This window comes from Chelonia mydas, chromosome 22 (genome assembly GCF_015237465.2).
Source record: "Chelonia mydas isolate rCheMyd1 chromosome 22, rCheMyd1.pri.v2, whole genome shotgun sequence".
Classification (NCBI taxonomy): Eukaryota; Metazoa; Chordata; order Testudines; family Cheloniidae; genus Chelonia; species Chelonia mydas.
This window is the reverse complement of record NC_051262.2, coordinates 9,189,926-9,200,672: the sequence shown is the minus strand read 5'-3', so window position 1 is coordinate 9,200,672 and position 10,747 is coordinate 9,189,926. Positions and strand designations below refer to the sequence as shown.

The 10,747-nt window shown below is 45.7% G+C and overlaps 1 long non-coding RNA gene across 1 annotated transcript; it reads right to left on the bottom strand.

Annotated features, from left to right (window-relative positions):
• Nucleotides 1–1,972: 1,972 nt before the first annotated feature.
• LOC122463535 lies at nucleotides 1,973–7,269 on the bottom strand. The gene is made up of 3 exons (XR_006286984.1): nucleotides 7,107–7,269; nucleotides 3,251–3,551; nucleotides 1,973–2,546 (listed from the first exon to the last, which is right to left on the bottom strand). It is a non-coding gene; the product is annotated as an uncharacterized LOC122463535 (long non-coding RNA).
• Nucleotides 7,270–10,747: the final 3,478 nt, after the last annotated feature.

Below are 10,747 nucleotides of genomic sequence, written 5' to 3'. Positions count from 1 at the left end.
TAGAATATTAAAAAAAAACAAACCCTGAAACCCAAGTTGTTTAGAAACCAAAAATCAAAATATTCAATTCACACTCTCCCCCCCTCTCAGAATGCTCCATTCTGATTTTTTTTGTTTTTCTAAATGAAATTTCCTTGAAATTGACACCTTCCTGCAAAATGTTTTGCTTGTGACCAACTGGTACTTTCTGATGGGAGATTGATCCACTGGAAAACTTCCTACCAGAGCTACTCTGTGCCCAAGAGGGGTTCAAAGCAGTTAGGAGACGGATCTGCTGCAGCAGCCATTCAGGCTGGAATTATGAAAGGAATCTAAGGGAGTTAGGAGCCAAAATTCCATTAGGAGCTTAACTCCCCAATGCCGGTCTGTCTCAGCAGATGTCCAGCAAACTGCCTGTAACTGGCTGTTGGGAGCTTCTCAGCCCTGATTACACTAGCAGCCAAACCAGTGTGAACCCCAGCTGGGAATGGAGCAGCAGGGGATTTCTTGACACTAGTTAGCAGCAGTGGTTTGATGTTCCTTACCTGAGCATCCCTTTGCATGGTACCTGCATGTCTCTGTTCTTTCCAGCTCGGTCGTCAGGACCGTTTAAGTAAGCCATGCTGTATTCCTGCCCTGATGTTCTTGAGTTCCATTCACTCTCTCTGCTGGAGCTTGACAGGTCTTTCAAAATATTTGGAGCCGAGATTGCACCAGGCTGGCTTATGGGTGACAGCACTTCCACTTCTTCAGCTCCCGTTGAATCAATTATCTCTGTCTCTCTTGTTATTAAGCTGTTTAACAGAGGGCACAGGCCTTGCTCCTCTAGCTTGGCTAGGCTGGGCAGAGATCAGAGAATCATAGAATATCAGGCTTGGAAGGGACCTTAGGAGGTCATTTAGTCCAACCCCCTGCTCAAAGCAGGATCAATCCCCTACTAAATCATTCCAGCCAGGGCTTTGTCAAACCTGACCTTAAAAACCTCTCAGGAAGGAGATTCCACCACCTCCCTAGGTAACTCATTCCAGTGCTTCACCACTCTCCTAGTGAAAAAGTTTTTCCTAATATCCAACCTAAACCTCCCCCACTGCAACTTGAGACCATTACTCCTTGTTCTGTCACCTGGTACCGCTGAGAACAGTCTAGATCCATCCTCTTTGGAACCCTCTTTTAGGTAGTTGAAGGATGCTATCAAATCCCCCCCTCACTCTTCTCTTCTGCAGATTAAATAATCCCAGTTCCCTCAGCCTCTCCTCATAAGTCATGTGTTCCAGCTTCAGATCATACATGCAGCCAGACAACCCCCTATTTCAGAAGCTTGGGAAAACCTCAACAGTGTTGCAGCTTCTTGGAAATTGCCGTGGGTTTAGGAGCATAGACGGGGGGGTCCTAGCCCTGTCTCTGACTGTGGCCAGCACCAAATTCTTCAGAGTAAGGTTCAAGAAACCCAGTAGTTGGCAGTTGTGGCACAACTGGCCCACAGGGAAAGTTTCCTCCTGACCCTCATTAGTCAGAGGTTGGCTTATGCCCTGAATCATCAGGATTTTTTGTACATATAATCCTTGCCATTGGAACTCTGGGTGCTTTCATTTTCTGTACTAAGCCCTGAGAGCCTTTGGCAGGCAGATAACCCTTTCTGCACTCCTTGTACCTGATGGCAAACTGATGTGTTTGGACCAAGCATTTCTTCCTTCCTTTCACAATATTGCCAACCCCAACTGTTTAAAAAAAATCACGAGTCCGGTCTCAAAAAATGACAAGATGGGTTTAAAATCATGGTTTTTTTTGTAAAGGTGGGTGTTTTCTTTGCATTCTTATTTTTGAGCCTTTTAAGGTTCTCCTGAGTCACATTTTCTACCATTTCTCCTCCACTACAAGGGTAGAAACTTACTTGAAAAAAAAAGCTATTGACTTTCTGAGAGACAAGTCAGGTGAGGTGATATCTTTTATTGGACCAACTTCTGTTAGTGGAAGGCACAAGTTTTCAAGCTACACACAGCTCTTTTTCAGGTCTGGGAAAGGAAGCAGCGTGTCTGAGCTTAAAAAAAAAAACTCTCCTGTTAACATGACTCCAGGAGCTGGGGCTTTAAGAAAAACACTAAATGTCTCGAGACTTGTGGAAAAATGGCAAGAAATGGCAATACTGCATTTATGATGCAACATGCTCTGTGAGTTTGTGTTTTAAATGGAACAGTGCTTACATTGTGGTTGGTGTGCAGATGGAAAACCAGTGTTATGCGTACACAGTTCTCAATTTTTCTGTATTCCAAATTTAAAAAGATACAGTCTTGTCTCTTTATTTTCTTCAAAAGAAAGACTATTTCTAGCAACTGTCCTCTTCTATACTGTGAGCACCTCCTTAACTTAATTAAAATGCACCCAAAAGATTTTTTTGGTTGACTTTTAATCGTTTATGCTGCTTTTTCAACTTTTTTGATACTTCATTGGCATTCGGAAAACCAAAATAGGCTGCTTTCGTTTCACTTCCTGTGTCCTTTCTTGGGCCATAGTATGGGCTTCGCGTGCTGAAGGGGAATGCAGAAATCCAGATGGAAGTGTTTCTCTCACTGCGATTCAAAATGTAACCAAATTATTTGTAGCACTTAATAAAATAAATAAATTAAAAAAATCCTTGTGTACCTAGCCTGCTAGTCAGTCCCCTTCGTCTACTGAACAATTGTGACAGCCACTGAGCTGAACTGATGAGTGGTTTTGAGCGGGTGCATTCAGAAAGCCTCCCGTAAAACTAAATAAACCAAGGCTCCACTGCAATTTGCTCTTTATAGGCTGGTTTCAGAGTAACAGCCGTGTTAGTCTGTATTCGCAAAAAGAAAAGGAGGACTTGTGGCACCTTAGAAACTAACCAATTTATTTGAGCATAAGCTTTCGTGAGCTACAGCTCACTTCATTGGCATGATTTGTGTGTATAAAAACAAACATCTTCTGTATTTTCCACAGTATGCATCCGATGAAGTGAGCTGTAGCTCACGAAAGCTCATGCTCAAATAAATTGGTTAGTCTCTAAGGTGCCACAAGTACTCCTTTTCTTTATAGACTGATATTTACCAGCCCTGGTTTGTATTCTACTTTCAGAGTTAATATATTTTATTTTTCTAATTCATAGCCATTATTTACTAACTTCTCTCCACACTGAGTTGTCAGCTTCTTTTTCTGATTTCTGTTGGAGATTCTTCTCATGTGTAGAGAGAGTGAGTGTGTGTTTGCTAGGCGATTTGCTCTTGGGGGAGGTTGTATTAGCTGGGATCATTACCATTTGGGCACATGCATGCATTGGGTGTTCTCCTCCCAGTCACTCTTGCTATGTCCGCTCCAGCCGGGCAGAGGAATCTAGTTCGGATTTTTCTCTTCCCAAGGGCTGTCGCTTGAAGTCTGTTGGTTAGCCGCCAACATGCAGCATTCAGGTTCTTTATGTCCCGTGGAATAATTGAGCCAGGAACCTTTTCCTTGTCTCTCAAACTCCATTATTTAGCAATGAGAGTCTTAGGTAAATCCTTCACTTGATTTCCAGCACGCACACTGTGACGATAAGAGACCAGGGGAGAATGGAAGGTCTGAAAATAAGCAGAAGAAACAACTGCTTGTGTACAATATTACTGTGTATAAAAAATATGCCAAGTGCGGCCTTTTAGGAAAGCTTACAATGTTCTAAACTCTGTGGTCATGGATTGATATATATGACTGCCGTTATGAATTTATGTATTCATGTATATAGAAACCTGTGCCCCGAAGGGAGGGACTGCCTCTCCAACCACCTAGCATTGTAGAGCCCAGGGGAAGACGAGTGATGGGCCATGAGAATTATTGGGGAGACACTGAGACATCTCGGCTGCAATTTTCCCACCCTGAAGAACCGCTCATCACTGTGCCAGGAGAGAAAGGTGGGGGAAGGGGAAAAAGCCCATTTATAAACTACGGTTTGAAACGGAGGTCTTCATCCTGAGACTGAGGGCCCATGACTGGCGGGTGCTGCTCGGGAAACACTGGCTCCCCTCTGTGGGGGGGGGGCACCCTGGGAAACTGTTCAGAGGCAATAGGTAACTTGTATTAGAAAAGGGAGAGGATCTAATTTGAAAATGTAAAAGCTGAGGTTGCGACGTTGTTTATTTTCCATGTAACTGGTCTGTGTTTGCTCCTGCTCGCTGTGCCGTCTTTGGATTGGTGGTGGTCTCATGAACTAAGCCGTTCGTTTGTTTTTACTCCAAGCAGGTGTCTGTTGTACAGCCTCTGTGGAGTGTGTGCACCAAAGTAAGCTGGGGGCTGGAGGTGGGCGTGGGGAGGCTGGAGTGGCAAACCAGCAGGGAAAAGTCTGAGTGTCTGGGAGATAAGAACTCAGGGAGGGTGGATTTGGGCTGACTCGGGTGTGACTTTGCAAGGAGTAAGTAGGCTGGTGGAAGCCAGAGTGAGATTGTGAGCTTGTGGGCAGGCGACTGGTGTCAGGGGTCTGACACAGCAGCTGAGCATTTAGGCACCCCCAGGTTACAGGGCCGGTGGTGACAGCACCCTTTACTGCTCTGGGTTATCCCCAGAATGTCTGTCTGCCCTCCCTCCCTCGGCAAAGCTAAGCTCTGTCTCTCACAGCAGACATGCAGCTAGTAATTAAGATGCAAATGCAGCTTAGTACCTAGTTCCAGCTCATGTGGTCCCAGCCTGTCCACAAGGGGGCAGATGGCGTCAAGGGGCAGGAGATGGTGGTGTTTGGGATGTGAACAGCTGGCAACTGGGGGGCTGAGCCCACCAGCTCCTTTCACACAGGCGGCTGCACAGCCTGAACTCTGGTGGCCAGCCCTGGTGGCCTCAAGATGCCAGGTTCCCTATCCCGTGCTCAGCCTCCCGTCCTGTCCTTCCTCCGGCCCTCTGCTCTCCCTGCGGAGAGTATTGTGGGGTGGAGCGAGTCTCCATCCCATAACACTTACTCCCCTCCCTGACTTCCTGTTAATGGGAGCCCCCCCCCGCCCCCGACCTCTGTTGTGGTGCAGTTAAATAAAGCAGCAAGTTCCCAGCCTGCAGTCCTGGCAGCAGACTGATTTTTATTGCCCTGAGTGGTCCCCTTACAAAACTCCCAGGGCTGTGTTATGAGCTGCTTATAAAGAGCTGGGCAGATGAGCCATTTACAATGTGCTACCAGAGGGTTTATTGGTCCTACGGAACCTGGCTGTATATTCTTGAGCACCGTCCTGGCTGCTTCTCTATTAATCGCTTAGATTTGTGTTGACGTAGGGCACTTTCATCACAGCTGGGAATACCCTGTTGTGAAAGGGAAATGCATGCATATCACAAAGCCTGGTCTGTACACGGAAAACCACTGAGTCAGAAGGTGTGCGGTGATGGAGTTAGAGGACGTGGACCGATTTAAAAGCCCAGTAACTGGTCACGGTTACCCCTCTCTGTTGCCCTCAGGTTCTGGTTTAGCTACTTGGCGTCCCCACTGGGATTAACCATGGTCAGCTAACGTATCTTTAAACACGACTGTCTTCGTTTGTGTTTAAGGGCAAAATTGAGTTGAACAAGGAGCTCGATGACACATTTTCTAACACAGTGCTTAATCCCTGTGTACACAGGATTCGAAGGAGTAGGAGCAAATCCACCTGCTCATGCCCCTCAAAATAAAAAGCTGAGAATCTCGGCTTGTCCCAGCTGCACGTTGGCTTGCTGCTTTCACTGCCAAGGTCAGGAGTGCGGTTCCTGACATGGCCAGGAGAATATTAGTGGGTGGCCATTGAAGTAGCAAAATATTTTTTGAGCTGGGGGTTTATAAAGCATGGAGATGAAGGGAAAGATAAAGGGCCCTAGACCCGGCTCATCAGGGCTATTCGAAAAGCCCCAGGGCGGTTCTAATGCAAATCTCCCAGTCATGCTTTAATCATTACCACGGGGAGACAATTAGGGTTAAAATATTGATTCCTAGATAACAAGGAGACGGTGAAGAAATAAACAGAGCAAAGAGCTAATAGGATTAATTTATAGCATCCCTTTGTTGAGAGGCTTGGCAGGGATTTTCTCAAGCCGTGATCGGGGGTGGGCTCCTTCAGCTTGGGGATCAGAGTGGGGAGCCAGGGGACCTGGAGGTCACACAGAGCTCTGCCCCTGAGCTGCTGGGTGACTGTAGGCAGGTCACTTCACCTCTTGGTTTCCTTCTCCGCAAAGTGGGGATGTCTCTGGGCCTTGGGGGCGGGGCCACAGATTGGATGTGGATAAATAAGGAAGCGGAGGAGGGAGCACAGCCATTGCCCCAGCAGGAACCTGTGGAGGAGGCCGGAGAGAGGCTGCAACCTGGCCGTCCGCAAATGTGTGTGCCAGGATCTCCCTCTCGCCTGGCAAGAGGCTGGCCCTTGTGGGGGAACTCAGTGGAACCCCCGACAACACTCCCATGCTCACGGCTTCCACGAAGGGACCCATCGACCATGTCCTGGGCAGGCCGTGGAGTCAAGGTGGCGTAACGGCTGGCCTCCCGGGGACTCTCGCCTCTGATGGAGGTAGGCGATCCTGCCTCCTCGCTATCTATTATTTATAGTACAGGGACAGCACGAGCTGCTGCTGTGCAGGCTTCCCTCACCCTCTTGCTGTGCCCCAGCCCTGATCTGCAGGGACCACCACTTAGGGGCAACAAGGGGGGGTGGGGGGGTCAAGATCTATGATCCGCCCAATCTTTGGCTGCTTTGCTCAGGCCTCCATCAGTGTTGCTGAGTGTTGTAGTTGGAGGTTATTAAGTGGCCGTGTGTGTGTGTGGGGAGGGGGAAGGGGGTGGACTAGAGCTGGGTAATGTCTGGAAAATGCAGTTTCATGGTGGCCAAAGCGATTCATATATTTGGGCTGAATTTAGCAAAAGAAAAATAAAAAAGGAAAAATCATTTTGAAAAAGTCAGTCGTTTGTTTCAACGTTTTGTTTCTAAACAGACTGCCTTGTTTTGAAACGCCATTTGAAATGTTTTGTTGAATCATAGCGAAGTGTCCCCCCCCACCCCACCCATTTTGGTGAGAAAAGAATTCAAAGGAGCAATTTTTTTTTCCTTCAGATTTTTTTGGTTCAGCCACTGAACTGAAAAATGAATTACTCACTCAACTCCAGCGTGGATGCCGTGTGCTGAGAAACAAATTGAAATTCTCACCTACTTCACAGTTCAGGGCCTGCAAATTCTGCTGGGAGCTTTAACTGTAGCAACATCATATGAGCACAAAGAGCCTGAAAGTGAAATGGATTATAAACAAAGTGAAATTGACTGGCCTAATTTCAATGTCTTAAAACAAACAAAGGAACACACTAATTTGATCAAAGTAAACGCTATCAAGGGCTGAAGAATAAACTGTATTTTAAAAATCCTTTGGGTTTTAAATTTGAGCTAACATTCGTAACATGGTTAGGATTTTCATTAACTCAATAGCATGCTTTTAAATTGCCCACGATTCGGGGGAGAGTGGGGGAAAGTTAGACTGCTTCTCTCTCTCACGGACAGACATTGGTCCAAAAAAGGTACCTCGCCCACCTTGTCTTTCTAATATCCTGGGACCACCACACCTACAATGACACTGCAGACCGAGAAAAATTTTGTTCTAAGCTACAAGTGGTGGTTTGGAGGCTGCTTGCTCAGCAAAATGGGAATGGGTGCCTCGGCCGGCCAAAGAACCATAAATAGTGAATGGACGCTCGGAAAGATAGCTGGAGATGATCCATCCACTTAATCTGCCAAATCATCTTCTGCACGTAGTTCATCTGCTCAGCTCTTACCCTTTTATGAGATTTTGCAGCTGCTGTTTTGCCTTTGCATAGACCCAGAAAAACTTTCCCGCCCAGGAAAGGTAACCCAGGCTTCTTAGGCTTTGTCTACACTGGAACCTGAATGACAAAAGTTTTGCCGACTAAAAGCACCGGTGTGAACAGTGTTTTGAACAAAGCACCGCTGTGAACAAAGCTACCGCCGCTCGTTGGGGATGGAAGAGGTCTTTCCTGCCAATAAAAAGTGGCTACACGGCATGCCTTGTAGTAGCATGATGCACAGTGTAGACATAGCCTAAAACTGAGTAAATGTTGAGGTACCCCTACATGCTTTTATCATCCCCCTTATTAACGGGAGGAGGGGGAACATGCTATTTTAGAGGAAGGATAAAATTTAAGTGTTTGTAGCCCTTGGCATCCAAGGTCAGAAACTGTGTTGACATGAAATTCAATTATACATGGATGGGAAACAAGATTGGGGGCCAGATTTTCAACAGTGATGAGTGATTTGTGGAGCCCATCTCGAGACTTCTTAAAAGGACCTGATTTTCAGAGGGGTGGATGTTCTGAAAATCAGACCCCTTTAAGTCATTTCAGGTTGGGCCCCCAAAATCACAAGTCATGTTTAAAAGTGGTAGCTTATTTTTTTTTCAGCATTTCCTTTAGACAGTGTGCTCTACCCAAGGCCTATGCCTTGTTACTAACACTAAACAAATGCATTTGTTTACTTTTTGCTGGGAGAGTAAAACCAAAGGGAGATCGATCAATTTCCCATTGTGTTTCTAATCAGTTGCGCTGTCTGGTTTATATTCAGTCACACAAATGCCTGGAATTCCCAGGCTGCAAATGCAGCAGAAAATCCTCTTCTGCCAGCTCCAAAATTGTTTGCTGAAACTTATCCCCACCCCCAATAAATATCAGAATAAGTACGGCATAGTCAATGGCTCTGCAAATTCCCCCTATGCTTTCTACTAGTATTAGGCATTATAATACCCATTCAAAATCTAAATGTAGGGCCTTGATCCACTGATGAGAATTTATGTAGCACTTCCCACTGTTATAGCTACGTACTAAACATTATTCCTTTGGAAAAAAATACCTATAATCTTGAATTATACAAGCACTTAGCTTTGCTGGCTAAGTACCATGTATTATATGGCATATTGTACAGATAGTGAAGGGTGCGTTGTAGGGGTAGCGGAAGACTGGGATGGTTTCTGCTAATGCTATGCTTTCTTCTCTCTCTTTCTTCCCCCTAACATAGGCTCTGATTTTGCAAACCTTTCCTTATGTGCTTAATTCTATGTACACGAATAGTCACACTGACTTCAGTGAGTACTGTGCTTAGGCAGTGGACTGCAGCGGAAATATTCATGTTCTAAAGTAAGTATGTGTGTGAGCGAAGGCAGGATCAGGGCTGTTGATGCATCCAATGTTCTGGTAAGGATTATGAGTTCCCATAGTCCGTGAGCATTTCCTGTACTAAGTAATATTATAATTGGAGTTGCCACTAGGGGGCATTGTAAACACAATGTATCTATATTACTACTGGATATGGTCAAATAATGGGGAACAAGAGGAAATAAGTAGATTTATTTGAACACTGATAGAGGTGTTTAGAAAAAATCTTTTATGCCCCCCAAGAAATAAGATGGTGCACAACTGTCCTTATTTGAATGTTTTCCCTTCATCCTATGACTCCCAGCCGGAAAAGATCTCCACCATTACGTAATGGGTAAAGTTTTCAGAAGGGCCCCAGGTGCCTTTGGTGCTTACGCGGTATTGACTTTTACTGACATTTAGGCTCCAAAGGGCCTTAGTTACCTTTAAAAAAATGAGAATTAGACTCCCATGTCACTTAAATACTTTTGAAAAGTTCCCCTCCAATGTAGTCTAAATGCCTCTCTAGAATTTTATTTATGCAGGTACCGACGGGGTACACCACCGCACATGAGCACCTCACTTTGAACTTCCCAACCGTCCGATACTGCAGGGAAGTTGCATTAGAGCTGCTTTCTCGATGCGGGGACTGTAGCTCAGAGAGATGAGATCATTCTTTCTATTTCTTACATGAAATCTGTGGCAGAGCAAGGAGCAGAACCCAGATTTTCCGAGCCAAATACTAGTTCCTTTATCACCAGGCCACTCCTCCTCCACCCCTTTTTCTGCTTCCTTTGCCACCTCACGTTTACAGCACCAACAACAAATAACAGGCCCCTTTCCTTCTGTTGTTGGGGGAAGATTAGCACTAAGTAAAATAAATAAAAATGGGTGGATGTGATGAACAGCAGATGTTTGCAAGTGGAGATCTGGCAACATAGGAGATCATCCGCTCCTTCCACAGAAGCAGCGGTAAGGGGTTGGTGGTGGGGGGTTACAGCAGTGGCGTGGGCACTGGGGAGAGCTGGGTTCAATTCCTAGCTGTGCCATAAACCTTACTGTGTCAAGCTGGTCATGTCGCTTAATCTCAGATGCCTGTAAAAAGAGGATTATGATCCATCCTCTCTCCCATGCTTGTCTTCCCTAGTTTGATTGCAAACTGCTCATGACACAGACGGTCTCTAATTGTGTATGTTTAATGCCCAGCATGATGGGACCTCCAGTTTCCACTGTACCGTAAATAATAACTACATTGGCTGGGGCCAGACTTTAAACCACCCGAGTAGGGCTAGTGTCCCCTTGCAGAGCCCCTGAACCAGCTGGCTTACCGTTCAACTGAACCTCACTGCACTGTATTTAAGAGGATGTGTGTGGATGGAAAGCAAGGGCGCTTACCCAACTGGAACTATCAGCTTCCCTGTTCTAGGGAAAGGAGGATATTTGCTTCCATTAGCCAGCACGTTCTAGTGTGGCAAGAGCGTCCCTTTCAAGAATTAGTCCGCCGTCAATTATAGTCTCTGAATCTGGCTCAGTAATTAAATGCCAGCTGACAGTAAATATCAAACTGCTCGGGAGCTGTTGTGAAATATAGACAAGTGGATTCGGTGTGATTGCTGTGGTAATTTGCCTTTTAATCTTTAATACCAATTAAATGCC